We start from the raw sequence: 16,508 nt of genomic DNA on the forward strand, positions 1-16,508 counted from the left end.
ATGTCACCGTGAGATTTGGATCGACAGTTCTGTTGGTTGAGAATACGCTATCCACTCGGTGATTTACTCAACTGAAAAAAATTCGAGATTAGTTTTTGCAAACTAGCAAATAACCATATGTTGAATAAGAGGCTCGTGAAATCTAAACTAAGGATACAAGTACAGTTCAAAAATGCTTCATGGATTGCCATCGGCCATCTTGTGAGAGAGCACGAGACCAAACATTTTCACAAATGCATCCGAGTTCGATTATTTATTTATTTTTTATTATGTGTTTCAAAACAATTATATAATTAAACTTTGAACAGTTGGAATCGAAAGAAGTTGAACATGACTGGGATGAATACGCCGTTGATTATAACACAGATGAACCGTTTTGTCTCCAAGGCTTAAAAGTTTTAAGTTAAAACTGTCTTTCAAAACTAAAGACATTTTAGAATGCACAACGAATCTGTATGTGGTTCTAATTTAAGGTGCGTAGCTTTTGTTCTAGTTCTAATTTCTATATTCTACTTTGTTTACCAGATCGCATGGAAAGTTAGTCAAAGGCCAGAATCAACAGATTTTAATAATTGAGTAATGAACTTGCATAGCACAATTAATATTTTATATGTTGAGGTTCATTATGATTTCGATTTTTAAGAACAATAGATGTGAAATTATTGTTTTTATTGGTCACTTGTCAATTTATTTATTTATTTCAAAACAATTTATCAATTGTTTTTTTTTTATATTTAAACCAGCTGATTAATGTTGACTCCTGCACTTTGGCGCCGAAGCGCCATCTACATTTCTTTTCACTTAGGTTTCAAAAATGACAGTTTTATTATGTACTAAAGAAGGCACGTATGTGCAAACACTAAGCGATGTGAATATGTATGAACTCAATCAACGGAAATGCTTATTTTTAGCCCTTTGTATACAATACTAACGCAGAAGACATGCCAGACAAGTGCGTGTACTATGGCTTCAAGAGACACTCAACTATTAATTAGAAATTTTTTATACACAATTTCTACCAAAGTTTAGCACACACACATACACCATGATCAAAGTGATTTGCTGAATTTATTTTATAAACACCAGTAGGCGCTTTGCGTGATATTTCACGAACATTTGTGACGAAATCAATTTAGATTAATTTATGTGTTAATGCATTTTTATGGCTAAAAATAATTAATCCGTTTTATTTATTTTTTTTTTTATATGGAAGTTTATTATTTTCCATATCAACAATCAAAAGATAAAGAGCGGTTCAGCCAGCAAAATGCGTTTTAATCATATATTTGCTCTTTTAATTTTTAGTCGTTAGTCTCGCGAAGGAAAAACAAAATAAAATATAAATAAATTAAACATTTATTTATTTATTTATTTGCTGTTTTCAGAGTTGCTCATGTCTAGCGTTAGAAGGCGCATAACTCGTTGAAACTAAATTTATGATTTTGTCACCTTGCCAGCCAAATGGACTTTATGATTATTTGGATGGTACACGAAATCAAATATAATCAGTAAAATTTCATCGTCTCCATTAAAGTGTGCAAGTGATTCATACTGACGTTTCTTTATATATATATATATATATATATATATATATATATATATATATATATATTACTCAGAATACATCAGTGGTTGATAACCAAGCGACACTTCTATAGATTAGCACTCGCTGTAGGTGTTATACGATAAAATTCTGACGCACACATTATATAAACAAGCTGTATTCGGATACTTTGTCACGTATACCTCAGTGATGAAAGTAATTCCATGTATTTTTAGATCTCTGTGATTGAATTTTGCAATCGTGTTCAGCTTATGGGTTCAGGAATGTTTATTTCGGTGCAATTCCTATTGCGAAACAGGATGTTTTTGCAAATTTAGAATCTCGAAATTACATTTTGGCTTTTTACTTTTCGCATTAAGCAAATTCCGGAATCATTTATTATGCTCTTCTGAGAGTTGTTTTGCTGAGATCAGCGTAAGAAGTATTGGATGCCTCAGTCAGAGCAGTCGGAAAGAAATTAATTAATACACAAATAAATAAAATAAAAATAAAATGGGGTCGAATTCTCATTAAGCTGAAAGAGAAATTTATAAGGGCATTTTAAGTAAGAATAAGATCAGCCAGGATCATACGGAGGCTGCACGGATTTTTCCTCTCACAAAGAGTTTTTTCTATCACCCTACGGACAATTTACAAGATGAAGAACAAATTACAGCTGAGTTAAAGTGTATAAAAAGTAAACGACAAAAAGTTCTATTTTAAATTTTCATGATTCTATAATCAATGAAACATAAGAAACCTTGGCGGGCTAGTACCGTGCGCCGGTTTAGGATTAAATAATCTGGAACCCTACTCTACAGAAAACGAACAGTATTTTTTTTTTTTTTTAAGTCGCTTCGGCAGTGGTGTAGCTAGAGCTTTTGCCGCCCCTCTCAATACACACCAAAAATACTACAAAAAGTCAAAACGACGTATAGGGAAATAAATTAAAACACTGTTTATTTTTCAAGTAAAACTTTAATTCCAACATTCTAAAATGTTATTTCTTGCTTTTGTGTTAGCAAAATCGTCGATGACACTGACGAAGTCTGTTTCATTGTAATGTAGGTAATTCTTAATCAATTTTATTTAGAAAAACTCCTCTCACAACTAGCAATACTTGCAGTAATTGTGAGGAAAATTCGCAGTTGTATTACAATATTTGGAACTGAGTTCTCGAGGCTGTATTTTAAAATTAACTGCAGAGGTTCAAAGTGCCCTCTCAGCCCCACCTAGCTACGCCTCTGCGCTTCGGGATATAATAAGCGAGGTGGTTTTGCACCGTGCAGTGAAAATTATATCCATATAAAGACATTCAAAAACATACATGACACAGAGGGATGCGAACATAAAAGGTATATAGGTTACATCAAAGCAACTAAGATTATGATTAGCATGCTTTCTCATTCTAGCGCATAGTAGAGAACGTGCTCCGTAAATTCGTACGATCCACATTCGATCCACAGTTTTTTCAATAACAGTATATGTATGTGCACCATTCCTCCTCCTCATCTGACAAGCACCGCGGTGCTGGAACTTTTCCAACTTCAGATTCTTTCACAGTCAACCTAAAACGCTCATCTCTATGCCATGTTTCAGTAGGATGAGGACAATCTGGTCACTTCCAAAATGATCATCCTATCTTCTTCAGGAAATAAGATCATACTTCATATTTTCTTTTTTCATGAGACTCGTATTCTAAGATAAGATCAATTTATTTATTTTTTATTTATTTATTTATTATTATTTTGGGAGGAGAGGGGAGGGGATGGAATGAACACTTATTTTTTTCCGACAAAAAGAAATCGCATTCCATGAGTCAGCTGGTCTCAGCAGCAGGTTTTTCCTCCTCAGAATAGGTACATCAGCCAGAAATAATTACGATACAGACACAATTACACTGGTCTCGTAGCTTTGGTTTCTTCGTCAGTAATTAGAACTGGCTGTGTTTGGTTGCATTTACGGATTAATTTCCGAAATTTCCGCTTAACAAAACTGCTAGTCGTGTACAAATTCAAAAGCCCAGTTGTACCTTGGAACAGTGGCTCACGCATTTCGGGCAGTGCGCTAAACACCTCTTGGAAACTGTTCACAAGAGTGCAATTCCACTGAATATTGATCCCACTTCCACAAGCTCACTTCAGTTACTTTCTCACAGACTGTGTGTTTCTGCTTTATGCTTTCTTTGTATAAATACTTTCATGGGCAATGCTCTATTGAGCTAAATTCTGTCAGTACTCATTTTTTTTTCCTAAGCTTCTAAAAATTGAAACAACTGATTGTCAATCCATTCCGAGTTCAAATCCGCTGAATTTCTACTCTTCCTTTTTTTATTATTATTTTTTATTTATTTTTTACATGTACTACAGTTTTCTGAGACAGCTGTTAAAAAAGTTACTAATCCTCAACTTGTAGCCCACACGACACTAATACGATATGTTCTGCAACTGGTCGTGTACGACCGGTTGCAGAACATATCGTATTAGTTTCCCAGAGAGATGTCATACTCATATCGTATTAGTGTCGTAGAGAGATGTCATACTTCCGGCCTAGTTGACAGTGGTTAGCGTATAACATATCTGTGGGTTAGAATCTCGCCATGGATATGGATCTTTGTGACTGTCTTTAGGTGGGACTTGACTTTCATCACCTGGTGTGAAATGTGGTATGGCCTTGCTTAATGGAGATATTAAATGACTGGAAAAGTTCCATGTTTGGTCTCCAGAGGGAGGGTGTTCTGGATTAAGTAAAAATAAATAAAATTAATATATATATGTGTTTATATAATTAATAGAAATCCCTCGCGGTACTAATATAGTATATTCTATCATTAGAGATTTTATATTATCCTACTTTACTAATCTTTAGTTTAATTTACACTAGGATTATTTAAATCAACGAACAAAATCATTGATTTCATGTTTTTCTTTAGGAAAATAAAGAAAAAGCTGGTGCTACGATGAGATGCATCTCACTATTCGCTCTGTGATCGAATGAACGCAAATGGAATCGAGACAATCTGTTCAAAATTAGTCGAATTAATAACAGGAACCAAGATTGGTATACACGAGACGGTACAAAGAAGAAGAGCGAGTTCAGGGTACAAGGGTATTCCAGTGCAGCCCTCGACGTGTTTATACAAATGCTGTTGAAGGAAATCGCATCAGAGACACTCACATGCCGACCTGACAACGTTCCAAGTGCAGATGCGGTTGCTATCACATTAGCGGCCAGACACCTGTGTTGCTACCCCGTGGTTCCGAACTGTGCCTGTACTTGAACCCCTCAAGTATTAATAGTACTGTCAACAGTCACGCGGAAGAAACACAGAACGGAGCAAATAACTAGGCGATTAGAGAGAGAGAGAAAAAAAAAAAAAAAAAAACCTAGCTGCAACAGTTGATTTCGGTGACCATCGTGTTAAAAACACGCTATTAAGTATATTTTATCAATGCGACTTGACGGTGTGGATTACTGAAATTGGTGATGTATGCGTGTTTTGTGTAGTGATGATGTCGAGCGATAGGTATCGACAAAAAATGTACTTTTGTGCTAGCCACTTGTGAAAATATTTTTAATTGCGTAACAAACACTTAAACATACTTCGGTATGGTTTCTTCTAAAAGTAGAAAAGTTTATTAGAAGTAGATATCTCCCCTCCCCCATATCCTGTTTTAATTTTCATAACTGAAAAGCGGTAATACCAGAGATAGCCAACCATAGTGCAAATTATGGTATTTGAAGCGGCAAAAAATTCGCAAATTATTAACATAAAATGTAAAATTGTTAATAATGATGCTGGTGGACTCTGACGTTTGTTCCTCAATACGTGGCGATTGTTTGCTGTTTACTTTTAATGCCTTACGGTTATTTACCTCAGTAACAGTTCTTTGTCTAAATCAGGGGTCGGCAAACGTTTTAGACCATTGATCGAATCCTTGATCCCTCATCGACCCGCATCACGTTAAATAAATGTTATCAATAATAAATTTCTCAATTTAAAAATAATAATTCCTTCATCCTTTTCATTGTTAAATGATGGTATAAATCCAAATATTAAATAGCCAGAGAATACTGTCGGCACTCCTTACTATCAGGGGCCGCCATTATGGGCACTATAACTTTAAAAAAATTACGCAGTAAATTCAAAGTTATCAGATCACTGAACACTAATCTGATAGCTATGGGCGATAAATACGCACCAGCCCTGATTGTATCTGTTCTAGATGTCTCCATTGGGGAGAGCGTGCGCTTCTCCCTCGTTGGCTCAGCCAGTTGGCGTTGCATGTTTACTAGGTGTTACTCAAAATCGTCTTAGGTGTTTTTAATGTCTAGTAATCAAAAGGTCCCCCCCCCCTTTTGATTACTAGACATTTATCGATCCCTTGGATAGCCACATCGACGCCCAGGGGTCGATATAGACCATTTTGCCGACCCCTGGTCTAAATACACGGGAGAAATAGTTTGCAGCTTGATCACTAGATGGCTCCACATGCATTTTTAAATTCTCTATTTATGAAAGATGACTTGACTGGCAAATGCAGAGCTTCTTTCTCTTATACAAAGATGTATAAGAGAAAGAAGCTATACTAAACTTCTCTCGCTATATAAATTAAACCAGTGCCATTTAGAGATGGGCTAACTCACATCAAGCCCTTCAAAGGGTTCTTCGTATTCTAAACTGGTTCGGGTCTAGGTCTTTCTAAGCAAGAATATTATAGTTACTGAATGAGGATATCAAACATAAATATTCAATAAGTATAGATAACTACTAATACAAATGAGTGAATACAATTTTTTAGTATTGATTTATTACTCTTGGGATAAAACTTTTTTTGTTGTTGTTTATATTTTTAATGTTAAAAGTTGGTGTTTAGGTCTTCAATTATTTCGCTGAATTTAACCATTATATAAGATGCGGGAGGTGGGTGGTAGCCTGCGAAAAGAGTATTCAGACACTCCTGGATTATACCATCTGATCATTGTATTTGTTTATTATGATGAGTCAATGTTTTTTTTTTTTTTTTTTTTTTTTTTGTATTTCATCCCTAAGAAGGTTAAGGGAAATTAATAGAGACATAAAGCATTTATGTTCTAGAGACAGGAGGAATCTTTCTTTCCTGATAACAGATAATAATACACTTGAGGTGCTCAGATAAAAAGCCCTTATAAAAGTTTTTCGTGTTCTAAATGGGACTCGAACCCAGATAATGATCATTATAATTGAAATTAAAGTCTGGGAAAGGAGGAAAAACAAAATAAAAGACTTGAAAGCGACTTTAAAATTCATGGGTATTGCACGTATATTTACTTTAAGAAATGGTACCACTGGCCAATTAGGGATTTGATTAATGTGATACTTGAAAGATTCTTTAGTTAGCAGCCATAGCTAAAGATACCTGGATTATCAAGTAATCATACCACTGCCAGGAATCGTATAGAGAGAAAGGCAACTCCTACATTCCTGTTTGTATCTGCTGAATGAATACACAACATTATAGTGACATCAAATGATACGTAATTGCAGTTTGAATCTCCCTTGACCAACAAAACCCAAGAACACCTTATTCTTAAGATTTAGACAGACAGCTGTTTAAAGAAAACAAACATCTACCATGAGTCCATTTTTGGATCCGAACAAGAAACTTTAAATATCCATAATTTAATCATATCTCTATAATCCATCATTCTCCGCTTCTATATGAAGGACTCCTTAACTTTCCAATGAGTTTGAGAAGAACAATTAAGGTTTTGTCTCGGTCTCTGAAATGCAGGTCGAGATAAGACGCAACTTATTCAAGGCAAGAAAGAAATAGATAAAAAACTCGCCCAAGGATGATTCTTGATCTCCCGAACCAGACATACAAATATATCAGACAGTCGGCTAAACATTTCCGTACGATAACTACCGCAACGGCATGCAGAGGAAATGACCCGAGGAAAGACTGTCGTAAAAATAAAACAAAGTCGAGGCTGAGGTTAGTTTCATGAAAAGAGTTTCGCTGTGTATTCAAGACTTGTGACAGGTTGTTTCTTTAGCTTGAATTGTACTCTACTTGTATGAAATATAATCTTTGTGTTTACACACTGTAACGAAGATCTGATATTTTTAATGTATTATTATATTGTTGCTATAGCAAACACTGTATGTCCAGTATTTCCATGTCATACTCCCGACACATTTCGCAATGTTTGGGAAGCTCATATTTTGGGATGCAATAGAGAAAATAACCTCGCTTTGAGAAATAAGACAGATTCGATTGTTCTAGAAAGGTATTATTAGTCTGAAAACGAAATGATCCGTGAAATAGCAGATGTTTAATCTAGTTGTATTTGCGATCAAACATATAATCAGGTCTTGTTTCTAGGTAATACAATTCTTGTTGACCCATTTCGATTTCACTATTCGGTTTCGAGTGTCAGTATGAACTAATATCTTGTAATTCCAGGAAGGAAAAAAAAAGGTTGTTTTCGCTATTCACACGAGTGTCGCCACTTCAGAGCAGAGTTCTTTAAGATGCTCAAGGTGTGCGTCACAGGTAAGAGGAAATCTATGGACTGTTCTTCTAAAATGCTTTAAAATGTGATGTCATATCGCGTGATCTATTCTATGGACTCAAATATTCACAAGACATATTTATAGATTCTCAAACAAACACGTAGACACATAAGATAAAGATGTCTAGCAGCTAACGCCCTCGAGTATTTTATTTTGTGTAGGAGAAGGAATCATCTCATATGGTAGGCGAAGAAACCTAACCTAACTAGTAATTCTGCAAAATTTCTTCATTATCTTATTATGGGAGGAGAGAACAAAATCTTTTCTATAATGAAAACTCGTTATAACTTCTACCTCTCCCAAACCGTTGTTAATTCATTTTGTAGGAGCCTCAACTCTGTTAGGGGTTAGGTTCAGTATTTAAAAGAAGACCTTTGTTCCACTTGATACAATTATTTCAAGAAATTATCATGCGCAGCAACATCCACAATTTATAAGAAAAAATGGAGGAATTCTTTGTTAAAAATTCAAACCAAAATAAATCCATAAAATATTGTAGCACTGTTCTGAGTTCTGTGTATTTAAAGATACTTTTTTAAATCCTTTCCTTTTTAACTGGGCGGAATTGCGATTCAAGCAACTAGGGCCTTGAGACACTAGTCTATTACGCCAGTTAATTGCGTGTGTTCTTTGGAAGGAAAGGCTTTCCGCCTCACCGTAGGGTGGGCTAACTCATCTTTAGGTGAAAAGCCCTTACAAAGGTTTTCCACGTCCTAGACTGAATCCGGACCAAGGTCTTTCCAAACGAACGACGGGCATCTCAAAGACTCGCGGCTACAGAGGTACATCTTTTTTAAGAAGTTTATTTTAAGGATTCTCTTTCAATATAAGTAATAAAAACATCTTAATCTCGAATGTCAACAGAACAACAATCCTGCTGCATTTTAAGAATCACTCTTGAATTGTCTTCACATGTAGTGGCGCAGTCTGTTGAAAGTGTAGAATTAATCTCTCAAGGTCTTGAAATCCAACACCTCTATGACTAAGTTAGTTACTGATAACTTAGTTACCGAGAGAGAGGGTAATGATGAAGTCACGAGGCTAGGCTAGTTATCTGATGCAAAGAAGAGTACAGAAAAATTATTTCTCTCCAGCCATCTCTATTTCGGCTGACGAGCGGGGGAGGAGGGAGTAAGTGAAAGGAATGATGGAATTAGTAACATGAAAGAAGTTTACAAAAAAATTTCAGCGTTCTCAAAGGCGGAGTGCAACGATCAGTAGACTTATTAAACAGATTGTCAAATTTCTTAAAATGCTGATGATGGGACACGTTCAAGACATTTATCTCCTTGTTAGTTTTACTCTGCCATCTGTCATTCACAGATAGCAGATACCACACAGTTATAAGACCTTGAGAGAGATTGATATCTCTCACATTGGGCTGTGCCGATACATGAAATACCTAACCTCTCTCTCACACGCAATATAGTAACGGCTCAGCTTATTGCATTTATCCTAATATTTTTGGTGTAAGAAGCGCGAGAAAAGTACCCACCACCATCTAAGACCAAACCATCGATTCTAGATTAAAGCAGTGGAGATTTTCATCAATAAACTAACTTTTTTGAATGCCAAGAAACAGAAAAAATACTTGAGAACACTCACACTCGCCACATAGACTTGGTTGCCTCTAATCGCTCTAAATAAAGGAAACAGAAATATCCGTCTTAAAAACTAAGGATTGCCTACCGGTTGGAATTATACTGAGGAAATGAGGCCATTTGTTAACTGCTTGCATTCTTCTTTCGGATTGTTCCGAAATACAGTTAGACATGACCTTTGTTATTTAAATAATTTGTTTTCTTAATCTGGGTTACTATTATTCTGCACACCAGTATCCTAAAATGTTTGCTCCGTCACTTAATAATATCTAGACACATTTCTGAAAAGATTCACATATAAATCGCTCGCAGCAATTCTCAATGCGTTACACTGCCCACACAATTAGTTCTTCGCGGATGGCAGAGGTTGAAACAAAATTTCCATATAATTTCAGCTGCGATATTAAGTTGGGGTGATCCAGACACATATGGTGCTTATACGAGATATTCTTTGTGCATTTTAAAGCAAACTTAAAAATGTACCCTCATGTAAAACACCTTGGTACGATGGATGAAACTGAAGTATTTGTCGATGGCGAATAGAGGATGGATACTTTGTGAAGCAACGTCAGCATAATATTAAGCGCCCAGTATAAGTTTAGACAAAGTTAAGTAATTTTAAAAGTACAGCAATGCTGACAAACTATGTGCATCCTACAATTTGATCGTGGTTTCGATCTGTTAAAGAAAGTTAAAACTCAAAGTTCTGTTGACAATCCTAAGATAGTTTTACAGCAGTGTTGCCCCCTTAGATCTAGAACCACCTGAGAGCCGACAGTAAATATCTGTATTTAAAATAATGACTGGAGCTCCTTAATGGTATCTCCACTTTAACGCAGTAAGGAGGCTTGCGCGCACCAATGACCTCAAGGCCTATGTCAGCGGTAGCTAAGATACTAGTAAGACCTCCCTAGCTGGACAGGTCGAGAGGTAGGGGACAGACTAAGAGAGATACCCTGGTCCTCCAGGTTGGGGGTTTGGCGTAAGGCTGGTAAGCTTACCAAGTAAAATATTTGGACAAATCTAATGCTTGAACTAAAAAATTCATCGGACTGAAACTGCGTAAAATGATCAGGATGATAAAGGTACACGATCAGGAATCTCGGGCATTTTAAAAGTAGCGTAGCCACGTAGAATGTACGAAGCACAGCAACAAGAGAATTAGAATTAGTAAAACAACGAAAAACTAAAAATATTAATACAGACGTGATAACAGAAACAAAAAAAAAAGAAATTAACGGGAACAAAAGCTATAGATGGTTGTTTATGCTATATAGTGGAATAGAAGCCTCCGTAGCTCAGTCGGTATAGACGAAGCCCCCTTGGTCGGAACGAGCTGGGTTCGATTCCCGTCAGTGACGTGAGGAACCTTTATCTGGTCTCTTTCGACTAAAGGTGAGTTAGCCGGTCTCATACGGAGGTGGAGGGTTTTCTCCCTGAAACTTGGGTTTTTCGTTCCTCAAAAACAGGCAAACCGGCCCGTGAACACACACGCATCTGCAGACATAGACCACACCGGGAGGCATAGGGCTAACCACCTTATCTATGGGTGCGGGTGCCAAGTCCACAGCTAAGAACCTTAAGTGTTCGTGAAAGCTTAAGAAGATATAGTGGAATAGAATAAGAAAGTACAAGTTTGTAAATGATCGAATTATTACAGTGAAATTAAAACCAAATTAAAGCTACTTAAATATCATGGGGAGTATAAGAAAGAGGATTCCGAATAGCTTTATGAGGAACTACAAAAACAGTTAAATAAATGCAATAAAAATGACTATATATTAATAGCAGAAGATAATCCAATCCCAAATGTCTTAGGAAAATGTGGACAAATTTGCATGAATAACAATTGTCGAGAATCCTTCAATAATTTTAAAATAACCAATACTGGTTTTTCAAAAAAGAATATAAATAAATATACTTGGAATGGCAGGTGAACAAGATCTGTAATTGAATATATCATCAGAAACTAGCTCCACGTGTGAGAAATATACATGTTTACAGAGGAAGCGAAATTTCTTCAGATCATTATTTAGTAGTCTCTAAAATAGAAGAGCCTCCATAGCTAAGTCAGTATAGACGAAGCCCTTTGGTCGGAAAGATCTGGGTTTGACTTCCGTCAGTGACACGAGATACCTTTACTGATCTCTTTCGACGAAAGGTGAGTTAGCCGGTCTCATACGGAGATAGGGGGCTGTTTCACCCGAAAAATCAGGTTTTTCGTCCCCAGAACAGGCTAACCAGCCCCGTAACCCGTAAACACACATGGAGTGCAGTCATGAATACGTCCCAGCCATATGCCGGTAAAACAGCATTTCTTTCCATTGTGTTTGATGTGGAAGAGATAAAACGAAGTGGGGCATGCAGTGAGAGGTGACGGACTCGCGAACATATCGCCCACACAGAGGGGGATTCGGTCTCCTGTCCATACGCGCCTCGACAGTTCCCCCTAGCAACCACAGCATTTAGTATCCTTCCGGTCACGAACTGGCAAAATGCGTGATTGCAGGATTTTTCGCCAGCTGATCGAGAAGCCTCAAAGTTCGTTACTACCTGATTTAGTCCCGTGTACTAACCAACGGCCGGCCTGCGGAACCGTTTTACTGCTGTACCGTTAATTGGGGGGAGGGGGGGGGAAGAGTCCGGGCCCCTACAGTGAGATCGGTATGTCACTCTCACTGCATGTGGGAAGAGTGGGTGGAACAGAAACCGGAAACCCTTGCTCTAGCAACCAAACATGGCTGCAGCCATTTCAGGTCTCTAATAAGAGAGGTGGTGGTATTTTTTACTGGGTGATGAAAGATATTTACCCTAGAGGTCTAGTTGGCATTTCCACCAACTAGGCAAGGTATACTTTTGGGGTAGCAATACTCGCCAGAGCCCCGTTTGTGAAAACAAGCTATACTGCTGACGGTATAACTTGACTGCAAGAGGCTATAAGAGTATATTGCGTATCGACAGCCCTCTAGTAGCCCTAATGGAAAACTTTAATAAAGATAATCCATAAAGCAGCCTCTGAAGTACTTGGAAAGAAAAATAAAACATTAAAAAGAAAACATTAAAAATCCGGAACACAGATGTAGAAAATGCATTGAAAGAAAAAGAAAATACAGAATTTTAGGAATATGGCAGAGAATATTCACATTACAGATTCTTAAAATTAATAATTAAAATTAATAAATCACGCCTTCAAAAAACATACAAAGGAAACAGAAGAAATATATAATGACAAAAGAAATATAGCTAAAACCATAGTACAGAAAGCTCACCTATATTGGACCAGATTTATTAATAAAATAGAAGATATACAAAATATTAAGGAAATTAAACAACGAAGAAAGCACAAATCAACATAATACAAGAGAAACAACGGATAGAATATTATAAGAATTTATGGTATGACCCAAATTCAATAATAGAAAATATAATGAAGAAATCAGAACTGACATAGAACCAGTTAGATTAGAACTAAAAATAAGCAATAAAGGTATCAAAAAATAGATAATCAACCGGATTAGATGGCATAAATACAGAGCTTTGGAAAAATGGCGGAGAATATTTACATTACAGATTCTTAAAATTAATAAACAACTGTTGGGGAAAATGTGATATTCCATCAGATTTGTTAAAAGCTAAAGTTATATCTATATTTAAGAAACGAGACAGAGATGATTGTGGAAATTACAGAGGAATAAGTTTATTAAATACAAGTTATAAAATTTACAGTAAAATCCTGAATAAAAGACTTGTAAATAACGCAAAAAATGTACTCTCAGAAGAACAAAATGGTTTCAGATATGGAAGATCGTGGATGGACAATATGTGTGGAAAATCAAATTATTGAAAAAAAAAAAAAAAGAATTTAATTTGGAGGCTCATCTTACCTTTATAGATTACGAAACAGCTTTCGATAAAATACACAGACAAAAAAACTATGGAATATAATGAATAAACAAGGATATCATACAAAAATATAGTTATGTAATAAATTAACAGAAGAGACTGAAATATATAATATATATATATAGATAGATAGATTATGATTATTAAAATATGGAAACAACATTAAACAAGGTATCCAGTTAACCAGAATAACTGTTATCAATAGAGTGCTGTATGCAGTTCATCAGATTACATTACAAGAGAATGAAGACGACCTTCACAAATCAGTTTATGAATTAAACAAAATAAGCCAGCAATTCAATTTTAAAAATTTCACAAAAGAAATTAAAAGTCATGGCATGTAAAGGTCGAGATCATGTTTGATTAAAATAACCATAGAAAATAAAATAACAGAACAGGTGACGCAATTTAATTATAGAAGCTGCATGATAACATATCAAAAAGATGAAGATGTAGATGGAAAAATTAAAAGGATACTGAATAAAACAAACAACACGAGAATCGACTAAATTTTTTAAAAGTAATGGCTACTCCCACGCTGCTATATGGTTCAGAAACATGGGCGGTTAAAAAGAAAGATGAAAGTAAAATACAAGCTGCAAAGATGAGGTTTTTAATTAAACAATGCACAAAATTAAAGCATATAAGAAATGAAGACATCAGAAAGAACAAGATATTTACGTGGCAAATGAAAAGATCAACGAATATAGAGATAAATGGGAAGAGCATCTATTTAGGATAGAAAGATATCGGCTGCCAAAATAGGTGGAGAGACACCAGAGAAGACCAGCTTCAAGATGGAAAGACCAGTGAAGATGGAACAGGCAAAGGCTTATTTCTTGAAGAGAAGAAGAAGGACTAGGCCAAAAAATATGCATATAAATAGAAGCGCATACAAATGTTCGAAATTTGGTTTAATTTATTAATTATTATTATTATTTTGATGATGTATTAATTTTTTTGATAATCTGTTAATACCATTTTTTGTAAATTTAAGTCTGCCTTCTTTTTTTATAGCTAATCAGCAAATGATGTTTAGGTGCTTAGCTATAAAACATATTTTTGTTCTTGGATAATCAGAAGCGAATATCCAAAGATCATTCCTGAACGCTGATATTCGTATGACATAACGACATTGTAGGATTGCATATTAAGGTTATAGTGCATAAAGCTATCGTAATACAATCTTATTATGAAAATTTTGGGGATAAGCACACCTGTGTAATTGTTATCAGAACACTATCTCTGACGAGTGATGATAACTGTTCTTCCCATTGGAATTCGGACACAATTGCAAAAATTCCGCAGGTGGAAATTTTGCGTGGGACAAAAGACAGCTGCATATAACTGATAAACATGTTTTGATAGTACTTCGCTCATGCACGTGCCCTGTGATATAGTTTACCAAATGACTAAGTAACTCCTCTGAAATTATTAGTTAAAACTACTTTTATTTTTGAATAATAGTTCGAAACTATTATTCTCAAACTGGAATTTGTTAAGAACGATATAACTTCGTTGTTAGAAACTGTATTGAAAAGAACTCAAGTATGCACATTTAGAAGAATAGCCACTCGTTTTAATTCGTTGTTTTGCGCTAGTTTCGTGGGCTTCACTAAATGACTAACACCGAACAAAATAATTTCATAATCAAAAAGATTTCTTTAGGGAAAAATGAAAAACAGCATCTGTGATTTCTCTAACAAGTTAATCCTTCATGGATTCACTCTTGGCACGATTCCCTTTCAACGAAACATATTCAATAGTATGAATGCCAGACTTACTCTCGCATCTCAGATTACATTTTCAATTCAACGCTTCAATTTCTGTTCATTAAAGCTTTATTTAGCATTCCGTTTATTAAATTTTTAATAATTTTTTTCCCCATAATCGCATTCCGAATACTCTTAGCTCATTATCACATAGTTTAGTTCTTGTACGTCTCGTTATTACTAAGATTTTTAAACATGCGTGTTTAAAATCCGGTTACGTCCAATGTTTCTTGGCTAAGTCAGCAAATTCTTTCGGAATGTGTAAATAAGTACAACCTTCCGGGTTAAAGATGCAATTTTTAAGTGATACTACGTGCTATTGCAGAAAAGAAATGACGTCAAAATGAAAAACATATTGACACACAACTTCGTTGCAACACATTCAATTTAAGTTGTAGAAAATGGCCGAAAAAAATATTTTTCCAAGTAGGCTGCATTTTTTTTTTTTTTTTTTTTTTTTTTTTTTTTTTTTTTTTTTTACAGTCCTGTGAACACAGAGATCTCTATGAATAAATAATACTTGCTCTTAGAGGATGCAGCAAAGGAGTGGCATGCCGGCTTTGCTGTAACTTCTAATCAGGGGCCTCTTCCAGTTCTAAGGGACAGATGGTTTGAAGAAGACCAAGTGAGATGAGCTAAAGAGCCGTATTTAGAAAGATACTCAATAATGAAGAGCACAGTTCATTTGTAAGCGTTTGGAGGTAGATGGTTTTGATTGGACAGACGGCATTGGCTGTCACCGTTCTTGATTGCATTTTTGATTCTTCCAAGGTAAAAATACATACAAAGCAAACGTTTTTAAAGGAAGATAAAAATATTGCTTTGTATGCATTATCAAAATTATTATATAATGTAATAATAATATGTCTAATCGTATATATATGTAAATACTCTGTATGACAATAAACCTTGTCATTGTAAAAAAAAAAAAAAAAACACTTTAAATTGGCCAGACGCTTCACGTTCTCCCCAGAACGTGCGCCATATTAGTTTGCCGTAATAAATAAACATATCAAAACTACTTCGAAACCAAACCACCAGCTCAGTTTTCTGTGTTCACTACAAGCTCATATGGATGCAAACAGACAATCAAGATACTGACTGATGTTGAAAAGTTTAAAAATATAACC

The sequence above is a fragment of the Typopeltis vanoorti genome, chromosome 9, assembly GCF_054136105.1.
Source record: "Typopeltis vanoorti isolate ZY-2024b chromosome 9, IOZ_Tvanoo_1.0, whole genome shotgun sequence".
In the NCBI taxonomy this organism is placed as follows: Eukaryota; Metazoa; Arthropoda; class Arachnida; order Uropygi; family Thelyphonidae; genus Typopeltis; species Typopeltis vanoorti.